At 45.7% G+C, this 14,415-nt stretch overlaps 1 protein-coding gene across 1 annotated transcript in view; it reads left to right on the top strand.

Moving 5' to 3' along the window:
- The first annotated feature begins 219 nt into the window (after positions 1 to 219).
- The window catches only part of RIMS3 (regulating synaptic membrane exocytosis 3), a 355,261-nt gene continuing 341,065 nt past the window's right edge, over positions 220 to 14,415 (top strand). The window contains exon 1 of the mRNA XM_069223774.1: positions 220 to 1,341. The gene's annotated coding sequence lies outside the window, so the exon portion shown is untranslated. The remainder of the gene's footprint in view (positions 1,342 to 14,415) is intronic.

Raw genomic sequence — 14,415 nt, forward strand, 5'->3', positions numbered from 1 at the left:
TTGTAACATAAATATTTGCAGTTATTCTGCCGATTTTGCTCTATTTTTCCAAGTGCTTTATGCTGTTGAATGCTACCAGGTGGTCTGTGTTTTTAATATTTTCTATTATTATATTCTGCCAGGTGTTCAGAAGATTTTCTTTGAGTTTTGTTTTCTTGTATACTACGTCATGTTGTAGTTTGTACAGCATGACAGAGGGTGCTTTTCCAGAGCTCAGTTCCCAGATAACGGGTTGCAGACTCTGGAGGCAGATGGATATATAGTGAAGGGAAGAGGGGAGATAGGCAGCAAAATAAAGATACTGGTATATACAGCGAGGGCGGAGAAGGAAGCAGAGACTGTGGGGTGACGGGGAGGAAGATGAAGGTGGCTGAGGGACGGCGGACCCTAGGTCAAGGCTGAAAACTGTGTGAATACGGTGGGGCGGCTACAGTAAGTCTCTGCAGGGAGGAGCTATACCTGCCCCTCGGGTGCAAGTGGACCATTATTGCCTCTCGCCCCTTACCCAGGTGCCCCACCCCTCTGTTTTTTTTGGCTTTGCGAAGAAGTGGGTCAGGAGGTAACCATGGCGACGCCTCGGCACAGCGGAGGATCGGCGCTGCCACTGTCTCCGGGAAGCCTTCAAGATTAGTTCAAGCCTCCCCTGCGTCCGTCCATCTAACCAACCTCGCACCGAGTAAGAATCGGACTGCCCGGACGCACTGGACACCCCCTTTGCCCCACGCCCTCGTGAGCACCGTCAGCCCGTCTGCCAACCATCCACGCGCACAGCGAGCCTGAAGGTATCCGGCCGGTCTGGGCACCCCTTCTATGCGCAGCACATCCCCGCTTCCTCAGCAGAACTGAGCTAATCTAGTAGGACTGGAAGCGCCCCGTGCATCCTTCTGTCAGTCCACCCGTTCAAGACTGGACTCCGTCACTCTTTTATCCAGCCAGCTGACCCATCCGTGCGTGCGCAAAACTGGAGCATTCGCGCATTCTAGGCGCCCTCTGTGAGAACTGTCCAGCCTTTGCTGGCCATCCGACCTGGGTCCTTCCAACCGCACGGTGCCACGACCACTGTCAGCCCACTACCGCCCCCATCGCTTCTCCTGGCCAGCTACACGCCCAGCCACCCAAGTGCCAAACATCCTGTAAGCACCAACAGCCCCAGTCCATCCGTCTGTCCGTCAAGCTAGAGTGACAGACTGGACGAAACCGCGCAGTCTCCGCAGCCTTTGCCCATGCAACATTTTGCCCTTTGCCATTTGCTTGGGGGGCAGGGAGTGCTGTTCTTCCCGTTGCTACCCTCCGTTCCTCGGAAGCCTTCACCGCGCCACCCGGAGCTGTCCTCGTAACACGGTAAGACCTGGGCGACCTGTTCTGTGCTGCCCAAAACCTGGCATGATCTGTTACTCAACATCCCAGACCTGATGCGATCTATTGCGTTCAATCCAACACGTGGCGCGAGCTGTTACTCACTATTCATGACCTGCCGTAATCTATTGCGTACTAGCAAACACCTGGCATGATATATTACTCACTATTCAAGACTCGACGAGATCGATTACTTACTATCAAACGTCTGGCATGGTGAATGCCGTACTGGTGCTATCTATTGTATCCTGTTTACGACCTGGCCCAGACTATTACATACCAACTAAGACATGCACACTTCCGAGTCCTGCTGCAATCTATTTTGTACCATCAGAGATGATTGCAATCTGGAATACTGAGTAGGAAATATCATTACACCCTAATACGGTAGCCAGAAAATCGAGGACAAAAATATTGAAAGGTAAGGGTATAGTGGGGAGCATATATTTACTATTCTTATCTCCACATCTAAATACCTTGAATATATATATGTTGTCAAGGTACAAATATGTACATTTAGGTACAGAAAATCTATACATACCTGTTGATAGCTTTGTCCTTAATATTTTGTATACAATATTAAGAGAAAATGATAGTACTTACTCCAACAAAGACCTGGTACAACCAATTACGTACTATCCAAAGCCTAGCACTAACTACTGCATACTCTCCAAAATCTGGCACAAATTATTACATACTAACAGGACATGTGCACAATATATGATGTAATATCTGTTATATTGTATAATCTATACCATAATCTTCAAAAACCTCGCAGAAAGTATTATTTATTTATGACACATCCAATATATTATTTACTAAACAAACCCCTGTGTACTCGCATATGTACTATCCAGATCTGGTCCTATCTCTTATTCACAATGGAATATTTATGCACTATGTTATTTATTGTGCAAGACCCTGTTACAATCTACTATATACTATACAATTACTAACATGAGCTATTGCACAGTATCATAGTCCTAGCATGATTCACCACATACTGTCCAACTCCTGGCAAGATCGATTTTGCAGTTTCATAAAGCTAGCATGATTTATCACATAGTGCCCAAGTACAGATATACTCTAGTAGTTAGACTGTACTATTCAAGTTTTAGCACAATCTATTCCATACTGTTCAAATCTTGGCAGTTCTATTGCGTGGAATTTGAGTCCTGGAACGATTTATTACACACTGTCCAATTCGTGGCACGATCTAGGGCATACCCTTCAAGCCCCTGCATGATGTATTGCATGGAGTTATGGTCCTGGCACTAACTACATACTTTCCTGGTATGCTCTACTTAGACCGTACGGGCCACGTCCTGAAAAGTCTACTACATACTGTCCAAATGCTGGCACTATCTACTTCTGTAAACAAGATGGGCACAAGCTATTTACTATCCAAGAGCTGTGTATTCTTTAATGCGCTATGTGGGGCTTTAAGGCATGTGTAATGTATTCTGTTCTATCTAAAAACCTGTGTGACCTTTTCTGTATTGTGAAAGACATGAGTGATCCAAGATCCATGTGGTAAAAGGCTTGCATGATCCTTTTGACCATTTACAAATTTCTGGCCCAAAAGCTGTTCTGGCCCAAGAGCTGTGGCACAAAAGGTCTTTGTTATGCCATAGAAGCCATATGAAAAACAATACAAGCCTTTCAGAATGTATGGCTTTAATGATATTGTTACTGGGTGGTTAGATACATGAGCTGATGAAACAAGATGTGCCCAGTGCAACACATGCTCATAACAGGACCTGTAGAGTCCATGACTTGAATGATCCAAGACTTCTGTGATCAAGACTTTCTGTGATTCAAGATGCACTAAATCCATTATGTGCTCAAACTAAGACTGGCATAATGCCATGTAAAATCTGCCTGATTAAGCACAGGCTAATGTCAGAAACAGAGCGATTAAGCACCTGTTCAATCAAGCTTATATGTGAGATACAACACCTGTGGGATTCAAAACCTTTACAATTCAGCGGATTGGCAGCCAGAACCTGTGGGATCCAACACTTGTGTAATTAACATCTGCCAGATTCAACACCTGCAGAATCCAAGCCCTGGATTTTTCACGACGTGCACAAACCAACATGATCATGATCAAAGATCTATCTGACCCCAGTCCTGTGCAATACAAGACATGCTTAATCAAATTTCTGTGTTACACTTCTACCTGCCTGATCCATGTACTGTGCAATTCAAGTTGAACATAGCCCAAAACCTGTGTAGTTCAAGAGAAGCATGATCCAAGACCTCTACACTCCAAGACTTGCACCCTGCAAGACCGGTGTCATTCAAGCCATATGCGTTTCAAGACTTGGTATATCCAGCGAGATCCAAAACCTGCACCATTCAAGACATGCTTGATACAAGACCTTCGAGAGCCTAGGGGTGCGCTGGTCCAAGATGTGAGCGAATAAAGACCTGTGCAATCCAGGGTCTGCTAGATCTACGACCTGTGCTAAGCCAAACCTTTGAGATGCAAGACCTCTGTATTCTAAAAAGCAAACGACCCAAGACCTTTTTTTTTGCAGTTTTACACAGCGCAAACGTGAGTCAATGGTGTCGGAGCGCTTTACATGAGCACTAGTTACATTGCACAATATCCATTTTTTATAGGCAGGGGGAGATTATGTGATTTGCCAAGAGTCACAGAATATTGAGCTGACACAGAGATTCAAACCTAGTTCCTCATTTCTAGAGCGGACAGCTCTGGTCTTAATGTCACATCCTTCCCTCACCCTAAGGAGATGAAGGGCCTGATTACGAGTCACTTGCTGTGATGGTTGGACCACTGCACTCCAGACGGCAGTCCCCTGGCAGTAGGACCACCAGGGGACTGCCATCCCCGCCAGGAACATGGTTCTTGACAGGCTAACGGCGGTCTGAGTTGTACTCAGCCACGGTGGTGCTGAACTCAGTGCCGCCTGATTTCAACTCAGCTTTCTGGCAGGCGTTCCATGGCATTCAACCTGCTATGGCAAGGCTGGTGGAAAGCCAGTGCCAGGGGCCCCCCTGCCCAGCACCTTCGGAATGTTCACTGTCTGCTATTCAGACAATTCACATTCCAATGGTGTTGGTGTGCTCTGGTATAGGCCTCGGCTCCCTTAAGGGAGCCAAGACCAATACAGTAGCACTGTTCCCGCTGCTCAGCCCAGCAGCAGTGCACAATATAATGTTCCCACCAGTCAGCCTGGCAGGAACATTGTAATATGCTTGAGGGGGACTCCACAGGTATGATGGTGGCATCCTCCCCGCGAGTTTGGCCGTCGGCTCGTCCGACCACCAAACTCGTGATCAGGCCCTTAGTTGTTGAATCACCTTTGTGATTAAATAACTTGGTCTCCTAAGATCTGGTTGACCCAAGACCCAAAATGTGTGCAACCCAAGAGTGCATGATGCTTCATCTCCACTACTTAAAGCCACCACAATCTAAGATCTGGCTAGGGCCACAAAAGAAGTGGACAACCAAAGAACTGCATAATCTAAGGCCTGCATGAATCAAGACCTGCACCCCCCAAGACCTGCATTAACCAATGCCACCTCAATCCCAGGCTGCTTGATACAAACTCAAACACCCAAGACCTATATAATCCCCAGACTGCCACAACCACTTCTTTTCTGGGGTACAAACACTGTTTTACCTGTGCACATTGCGGCCTACTTGATAGACGTTTGGGACATTCAAGAGTCCATCAACTCTCCCATTCCCAAAACCACAGATCAATGACACCCAAACACACCACCTCATAATCTAATTTTCTCCAACCCTTTACATTCTTTTCCACCGTGTTCGGAAAACCCACTCGTTCATCCCCTCAATGGTGACGGATCACAGATATGGTATAAAACACCTGTGGTTATTGTTTAGTAGCCCTTGGCTAATTGTCAAACCAGCTTGCCCAAAGTATGTCATCTTCAACCATGAGGCAAGCCTTTGTAATCAGATACACTGTTACCAGACACAATAGGAAGAGGTGAGGGCTGGTTTTCACCAAATGACCTGATGCACCAGTATTTAGCTTTATAAACCAGTGAGTTGAGTGTCAGCATGGCCAAGAGGTGGTGGAGGGGTTATGGTGCAGGCTTGGAGAAAAAGAAAATCTCAAGAATCAAACTACCATAATAGACTATGGGCTTCATTACGAATCTGGCGGTCACTAGACCGCCAGACTCTCGGTGGCAGTCAGGACTGCCGCTGCTGTGTGTGTCCAACAGGCACATTATGACCCAGGCAGTCAGACCGCCAGGGTACAGCCGTCTCCACTGGGATCGGTGATCCCAATGGGCTGATGGTGGCGGAGGTCAGAATCAGCAGGGCGGCGATGAAGTCAGCGCCGCCCTGCTGATTACAATCTGCTTCTCTGCCAGCCTTTTTATGGCGGTTTCACTCCCATGAAAAGGCTGGCGGAGAACAGGTGCAGGCAGTGAGCATGGCAAGGGTGCTGGTGCACCCTGCAGGCGGCACAATTGCCGCCAGCTCAATTTCGAGCAGGCGACAATGCTGCCACCACTTTCCCACTGGGCTGATGGACAGAAACGTTGGTTACCGCCTGTCAGCACAGCAGGAAAGTCGTAACGGGCCCCACAGAGAGGCAGCTAGTATGGCAGCAACCTCCCTTTACCAACACCCGTCTGCCAAACTCATAATCCGGCCTTTAGTCTAAAAAGATACAGACTTCAAAAGTTCAATTCTGTGGGTTGTCTAAGGCGCACCAAATTAGCAGATATGTGGCGTAACACGAAACCGAGTTGTCTACACACTGGCAAACGTCTATCTCCATACGACTCTCACTGACTGCTATTGCAAGCGCCTGAGCCTTCCGTCCTGCCTCGCACCGTGCGGGACGCCTCATGGCCAAGCAGGCGTTGCGTGTACCCGCGCTGGCTCTACCGGAGCGCACAGCAGCCAGCTTGGCCACCCTGCAGTGAGCATTACGGGACAAGAGACAAGATCGATGCTTTATCGATCGGACTTTGGAAAGGGCCATTAGGGCGGGGACTACGAATATTATATGCTTGGTTCACTACGCCCCGCCGACCATCATTGAGGACCGGCTTTTACGTCCTCTATACATTTTTTGTAAAGAGATGCGCGTTTACGCAGTGCGAGGGAATTTATGTGCGCCCTGGGGTTGGGGGTGGTGTCTGTAGTGTGATGCTGTTACAGCCATTAAGGTAGGATAGCAGGTAGCTTAGTGTGCTCGACGCCTGCCGTAAGGATATGTGTAGAACTTGCGATCCATACACAGGCGTATCGTCAGGCCTCTCCGTCTATCATCCTGCCGAGGCTCCTTATTCGAGCGCCACAAATGGGCGGGCAATAATAACAGCCATATTGACGTGCTAGTAGACATTTACATCTGCAGTGCATGGAGTTAACTAGCCAATGTTGTCAAGACCAAGGAAGATCAGTAGCTTGATTCAGCTAAACAGTTAAAAAGAACACAGTCCCAAACGAAAATGCTCTGGGTCAGACCGACTGGACCCATCGAATCTTAATTAGGGCTGGATGGGGGAAACAAAATTAGTCCTGGTTAAAATGCTCAAACCAGCCGTGCTCCACTTCCTCTCCTCGAGCTATCGCCATCCATCCATCCATTCATCCTTTTCTCCTCTTTCTTCTCCCTCTCTGACCGCTTTTTCTCTACCTCTCTTGGTCTCTCTCTTGAAGCCGCCCTATGTCTGATGCATATACCCCCTGGGGAGCTGGAGAAAGTGACGAGGAACCAAGAGGGAGGGCATTGGGCTTTCATAACCGGCCTGCAGAGAGAGACTCACCAGGGTAATGTCAAAGGCCTGTCTGGCCTGAACTTAATCATAGAAAATTTTCATTTCTATAACATTTCACTGACTGTGTACATTTTTTTTAATTGAAGAACACCTTTAATTCTGGCTGACACCTGTTTGCGTATTAAACGTTATTTCATAATTAATTACTGCAGCTGCATTCGATATTTCTTTAAGTTGACAGTGATTTGATGGAAAGCACTGTACAAAACATACAAACGCACACGCGCGCACAAGGATCCTGTATGGCAGTGAGAGAAAAGCAAGCCACTCCAGAAACTGATATGCTTTGGTAGAATTGTTTAAAAATTGCAGACGTACATGACGCCTTTCGACCTATAAGCCCTTGTACACGTAAATTCGGAATTCACAAATTCACTTAAAAAAAATAAGGGTACACCACTGAACTAAGAAAATGTTTCTCTGTCATCTTTGGTGGATTTGCGAATGTGGCTCCAGATTCGTGAATCTGCCACACACTGATAGACTTGCTATCAGAATATTTTCAGTTGCTGCTGCCATAACCTAGCATGTTCCATTGAGCACCCTGTTAGGAAAAAGAAATGGGACATAATGGTCATAAGGGGGCAGTGTGAACCTTCTGTGAACCTCAAGCCTACGTGGGGAGGAGGCAAAAGGAGCCCCAGCAATATATTACGAAATATTTTTTTCCATGGGATTCTCAAATCTCTACGCTGAATTTGTGAATCCTGAACCCTCCCTGGGTTCGCAGGGTCGACAATTCTCTAATCCAGCACTGGGTTTGCAAATCCTGCGGAAAAAATGAAAAAGAAAGCATTCAGTGGACTACAACTGTGATTAGTCAATGACCTCACATGGGCGTTGGCCATAAGCAGTGGGTGGGGAGCAGGACCCGGCCGCTCATGGAAGTTTGAGCTCTCCAGCTAACCCCCGCTGTGCATAGCTAAATGTCTTGTGTTGTAGGGATTGGATGCATGTTATGACTTAGATGTAGAGCCTGGAACCTGCCGTCAAGCCCCTCAGAACTGGTTAGCCTCTTTGAAAGGCGTGTGCGCTATATCTGGCCACAGGCTAAGCACTGCAGCTCACCCTTGCTATGCACAGCTGAATGCCGTGCACAGTGGGGTTGATTGCCTGCTGAAGGTTAGGTGTGGAGTCTGGCTACAGGCGAGTCCCTGAGGCCAACCCACACTGTTCTCAACCAAAAACAATGCATAGTAGGCTTATGGTTGTTTTGATGCAGGGAACTGCTGCATGTGTTATATGACCCAAAACACCAAAAAGTAACTGAAAATGCCTATGGCATGCTTTGGTTATAGCATGTTAACATATAGTTTAAAAAAAAAAATCGACATTCATTTAAAAATCACTAAAAGGGCAGTTATGGCTACCAATTTACAATAGGTAAATAAGAATAGCATATCGTGAAGTAACGTAGAGTGGAATGGCACAGTTAGGAATAGCATAGAGTGGAGTAGAATAGTGTGGAGTGGCATACAGTAGAGTGACGTACAGTTGAGTGGCATAAAGTGGAATAGCATAGTGATGTACAGTGGAGTGTCACAGAGTAGAATGTTGTAGAGAGGAATGGCATAGAGTGGAGTGGCATTCAGTACAGTGGCGTAGATTGGAGTGGAGTAAAGTGGAATAGCATAGAGAAGAGTGGTGTAGAGAAGAGGGGCATAGAGTGGTCATAGAGTGGAGTGGCGCAGAGTGGAATAGCATAGAGTGAAGTAGAGCAGAGTTGAGTGGCATAGAGTAGAGTAGCATAGAGTGGAGTGGTGAAGAGTCAAATAGCATAGAGTGGAGTGGAATAAAGTGCAGCGGCGCAGAGTGGAGTGACATAGAGTGGAATAATGTAGAGTGGGGTGGCGTAGAGTGGAGTTGTATATAGAAGAGTAGCATAGAGTGGTGATGTGTACAGTGGAGTACCATAGTGTTGAGTGATGTTGAGTTGGGTGGCATACAATGGTGTGTTGTGCCGATGTGTGGTGTAGCGTGGAATAGCATAGAGTGGAGTGGCATGTAGTAGAGCGGTGTAGAGTGGAGTAGAGTGGAATAGCATAGAGCTGAGTGAGGTAGAGTGGAGTGGCATAGAGTGGAGTGACATAGAGTGGAAAAGCGTAGAGTGGAGTGGTGTATAGAGGAATGTCATAGAGTAAAGTGGCAAAGAGTCAAATAGAGTAGAGTGGAGTGGCATTTAGTGTAGTGGTGCAGAGTGGGGTGGCATAGAGTGGAATTGTGCAGAGTGGGATGGCGTAGAGTGGAGTTGTGTATAGTAGAGAAGCATAGAGTAGAGTGTCTTTGAGTGGAGTGGCGTGCAGTCACAAGGCATAGAGTTGAATATTATAGAGGGGAGTGGTGTAGCGTGGAGTGGTGTAGAGTGCAGTGGCATACCGCAGAGTGGCCTAGAGTGAAGTGACGTTGAGTGGAATGGTGTAGAGTGTGGTGGCATCAAGTGGAATGGCATGGTGTGGAGTGACATGGCATAGAGTGGATTGGCATGGAGTGTCATAGAGTGGGGTGGCATATCATAGAGTGGAGTGGCATGTGTTAGCGTGGAATGTCTTGTGGTAGATTGGAGTGGCATGTCAAAGAGTAGAATGGCATGTAGTGTGATACAGTGGAGTAGACTGTCGTAGAGTGGAGTGGCATGTTGTACAGTGGAGTGATGTGTCAATCAGTGGAGTAGAGTGTCATAGAGTGAAGTGCAGTGGCGTGTTATGTCATTTAGGGGGTCAGTATGAGTTTGGCAGTACTCTCGTAGGACCACCACCAAAGATAATCGCCAGCTCTGCCAGGATGGAGATCCCGGCAGTCTGGAGGTGGTGGTGGTCCTAAATCGCCTTGCAACGCTGCAAGCAGTGCTGCCCTGGGAATTAGGACGTCCTTCTCTGCCAACGGTTTCATGGCGGTACCACCGCCATGAAAATGCTAGCAGAGAATGGGTGTAGGGGGCAACAGGGGGGCCCCTGCACTGCCCATGCACTAGGCATGGGTAGTGCAGGGGGCCCCCCTGGCCAGCACCATCGCAATGTTCACTGTCTGCTTTGCTTTGCTCGATTATGAGCGGAGACAATGCTGTAGCCTGGTTCCTGCTAGGACAGCGGGCAGAAACATAGGTTTCCGCCCACTGACCTCATGGGAAACCCTTATTAACTCCGGTGGAGTGGTCGCTACGTAGGCGTAGGCCACCCTGTCGGGAGTTTGGCGGACAGAGTTTTCCATCAGCCAAACTCAAAATCAGGCACATAGTGTATTTTAAAGAGCAGAGTGGAACAGTATAGAGTGGTGTGGCATAGAGTGGAGTGGTGTACAGTAGAGTACCGTAGATTGAAGTTGAGTACAGAAGAGTGGAATAGAGAGCAGTGGCGTAGAGTGGAGTAGCATAGACTAGAGTGATGTAGAGTGGAGTAGGATCGAGTGGGGTTGCACAGAGTGGAATAGTGTAGGGTGGAGTGGTATAGAGTGGAGAAGCATGAAGTGGAGTGGTGTAGAGTGTGGAGAAGAGTTGAGAGAAGTACAGTGTTAACATTTTAAGGCACAAAACTCATTTATATATTGTGCTGTGGTATATCATGGTAACTTCACAGTATATATTGCCGTACATCTCAATAAGAAAGCAGTATCTTGGATAATTAAAGTCTGATAAAATTGAAATGTAGCACATTGGTTGGACCACACTTGATGTGCATTCAATGTATTAAGTGGAAATATAATGCAGTACTGTACTATAAGTGTATTGGAGGGAAGGAAGCAGTGTAGGTAAGTATGTAATGGTAAAGAAAAGTAATTTTATTACTTAATATATTTAAAAAAAGTTTACAAAGTACCACAGTAGTACCAAAATGTACCACAGTAAAGATATTTGTTTAAAAAAATATATTTTTAAGAAATACACTGTAGTACAATATACTTGTGAAATATAGTGTAGTGCAATGCATTCTAAATGTATTTACAAATTAATTTAAAAAAAACTTTTGTAAATAGCACAGTACTTTTAGGCAGTGCGGCAGCATTCCATAAACTTAAAAAAAGTTGAAAAATTAGAAATACACTGTAGTACTCTATATTTATGAATATAGTGTAGTACAGTGCATGTTTAGTTTTTTTTACATTTTTTTTTTAAAATACCGTGGTACTTTCTAGGTAGTACCATGCTACTTCGATTCCTTTTTTAAAACATATATAGAAAAATATAAATCATTGTCCCTATCTATCACCACTTTAAAAAAGTGTAAATAGGTAGGGGAGAAAATAAAACCTGCTACTTACCTATATCTAAGGCTCTAACCCTGAACAAAGCCAAAATATGGTGAAAAGAACATGGATGTATTTTACTTTTGGAAAGGAAGCCATTAGCCAATCACAAATTGACTTGCATCAACATGTACTTCGGTATACTGCAAAAATACAGCTCAATATATCACTAAGTTTTAGTGCCTTATAACCTAATAACTACAGGACCAATTCACCAAAAAAAGGATAATTTACACAACATAATCTTTGTACCTGCTAAATTGCATTAAAATCTGTACAGCCATTGGTGGAAAAACACATTTTTGGACCACCCCCACTTTTTTCTTTGCACCCCCTTAACAAATCACTTCAAAACTTTCCATCATCCACCAATGTAGAAAAGCAATAGGTCTCCAAAGCTTTGTGGAGATTCGTCAAACAGTGGGATCGTTATTAGCAAGAAAGAATTTGAGGAATTCCTAGCTCTGGGAATCTTAACTATGGGGGTCATTCCTACCCTGGCGGTCTATGACGGAGGAAGCACCGCCAACAGGCTGGCGGTGCTTCCGGGGGCATTCTGACCGCGGCGGTAAAGCTGCGGTCAGAAAAGTGAAGCCGGCAGTTTCTCGCCGGCTTCCCGCTGCCCCAGGGAATCCTCCACGGCGGCGCTGCAAGCAGCGCCGCCATGGGGATTCCGACCCCCTTCCCGCCAGCCTGGTTCTGGCGGTTTTCACCGCCAGAACCTGGCTGGCGGGAACGGGTGTCGTGGGGCCCCTGGGGGCCCCTGCCACTGGCATGGGCACTGCAGGGGCCCCCTAACAGGGCCCCACATTGATTTTCAGTGTCTGCGTGGCAGACACTGAAAATCGCGACGGGTTCAACTGCACCCGTCGCACACCAGCAACTCCGCCGCCTCCATTCGGAGCCGGCTTCCTCGTTGCTGGTGCTTTCCCGCTGGGCGGGCGGGCGGCCTTTTGGCGGTCGCCCGCCCGCCTAGTGGGAAAGTCAGAATCACCGCGGCGGTCATTTGACCGCGCTGTGGTGTTCTGGCGGGGGAACTTTGGCGGGCGGCCTCCGCCGCCTGCCGAAGTTAGAATGACCCCCTATATCTAGTGTGGCTACTGCCACTCTGTGTATGTATGTGTGTGCGTGTGTATATATATATATATACTGTATATATATATATAATTTGTTTTTTTTTACTACATTTCCTCAAGACCTGCAATTTGATGGACTCAGCTTGAAGGCCTACTGGAAAAAACAGGCCTCTTGATTATTCACAGGGCTTCAGTTTTTGATTTTGCACTCAGCGGGACACTGGCAAGACTCTTGGGAGCCTAACAGCCAACATATACAATTATTTTTTACCCTTAATTTCTCAAAAACGACTGAACTGATTTACACCAAATTCTGTTCAGAATTTTTTGCTGTAGCTCGTCTAAAGGAAGTCTATGGAACATGCATTGGGATTTTGGCACCTCCCTTTTTTATCTGCCCCCATTCAACAGATCACCCCAAAATTGTCCATGCATAAATTGGTCAAAAGCAGCACCTTTTTGGAAAGTTTCATGGAGATTCGGGTCTATTTTGTTTTTTACTCACCATGTCATTGAAATTGTTTGATATTAATAAAGAATCAAAAACAATCTGAGTTGGAGTACTGAGGCATATTTCAGCAGGGTTTCCAGAGCTTGACTGAGTCAGAGAGCAAATGCCTGTAATTCAAAGACTGCTTGAAGCACCATTAACACAGTTAAACACAGTTTTAGTGAGCTACACTACATTACAGCAGCAGGACACAGATACAGATTTTTCAAATAATATGATAATTAGCAAAATGCAAGCAAAATATTGATGTAGTCCAAGAGGCGCCCCAGCAAGAGAGTAGCTTTCTCCATCATGATGAAGATTCTTACTATTTCGACAAAGAAGACGGTCTAGCGATGATTGAATTGCCCTTTTGACAAGATGACCGCAGTCATAGGGAGTATGTTTTGAGAAGTGGAGTTAAAGCAGGGCAAAAATCATATGCGCTGTAAGTGGGACAACTGGGGTGCTGCAGCACCCGCCAAAATTAACATGCTGATTTTCTGAAGATAAATAAGCGATAAAGATACCTTTAATTTTCTTTTTATCTTGTCACATTTGCCATGCCATCAAATATAGAGGTCAAATGTTAGGCTGTGTCTTAACAAGAAGAATTGTGTTTACTTTTCTTTCTCCTCCATCTACCACAAAGGTAGATGATTTTGTAAAACAAACTATCTGACAATCTTTCTTGGCCACAGGAAGTGTGGGAGGAAAAGCTATATTATGTCATTTTTTATAACAAAACATTTTAGTACCTTTAAATGATGCGTACAAACCACATCATCAGCTAGAAAACACAAATAAACTTCTGTTATTTTTGAAATTTTGAAGTAAGATGGAAACAAAGATTTAATAGGATTAAAGAAAAGCAAAACACTTCACTTGGTGATGCGCAAATGATTAATATTTGCCGAAACTCGATTTCCACACATTATGGTTTGCACGCTGAATAGTTTTATCAGTAAAACTACATGTCAGTGAGAATATTTTACCATTTCAATGGAGAATATGCTTTACTTTAGTAATATATTTGCAACAATGTGCTCCAAAATGCATCACTGGTTACATAGCGCACCCTAAACACTTTCCTGCTGAACTGGTGTGGCTCATTTGCTATACTTGTTTGCATGAAGTTTGGATTTTACACAATCCCTATGACATTGGTGATGTAACACTGATGCCATCACCCTCACTCTGAATACTGTTCCAGCACCACTGGTGGAAATGGTGCTTGTAGGTGCCCTGGGTATACCTCAAAAGCCCAGTATGTTGCTACATGGCTTTGAAGTGGCCTGGCACTTTTGTTTGACTGGTAACCAGAGCAAGGCCTTCAACGTGTGGGCACAGTGAATGGAAGGAATCGATCACCTTAGTTAAAGGTTTCATGAATGACATTCCTTTATAGCCCCAGAGAGTACTATTGCAATAATAAAGACAGGATATGACTAC

Source organism: Pleurodeles waltl, chromosome 3_1 (genome assembly GCF_031143425.1).
Source record: "Pleurodeles waltl isolate 20211129_DDA chromosome 3_1, aPleWal1.hap1.20221129, whole genome shotgun sequence".
Taxonomy (NCBI): Eukaryota; Metazoa; Chordata; class Amphibia; order Caudata; family Salamandridae; genus Pleurodeles; species Pleurodeles waltl.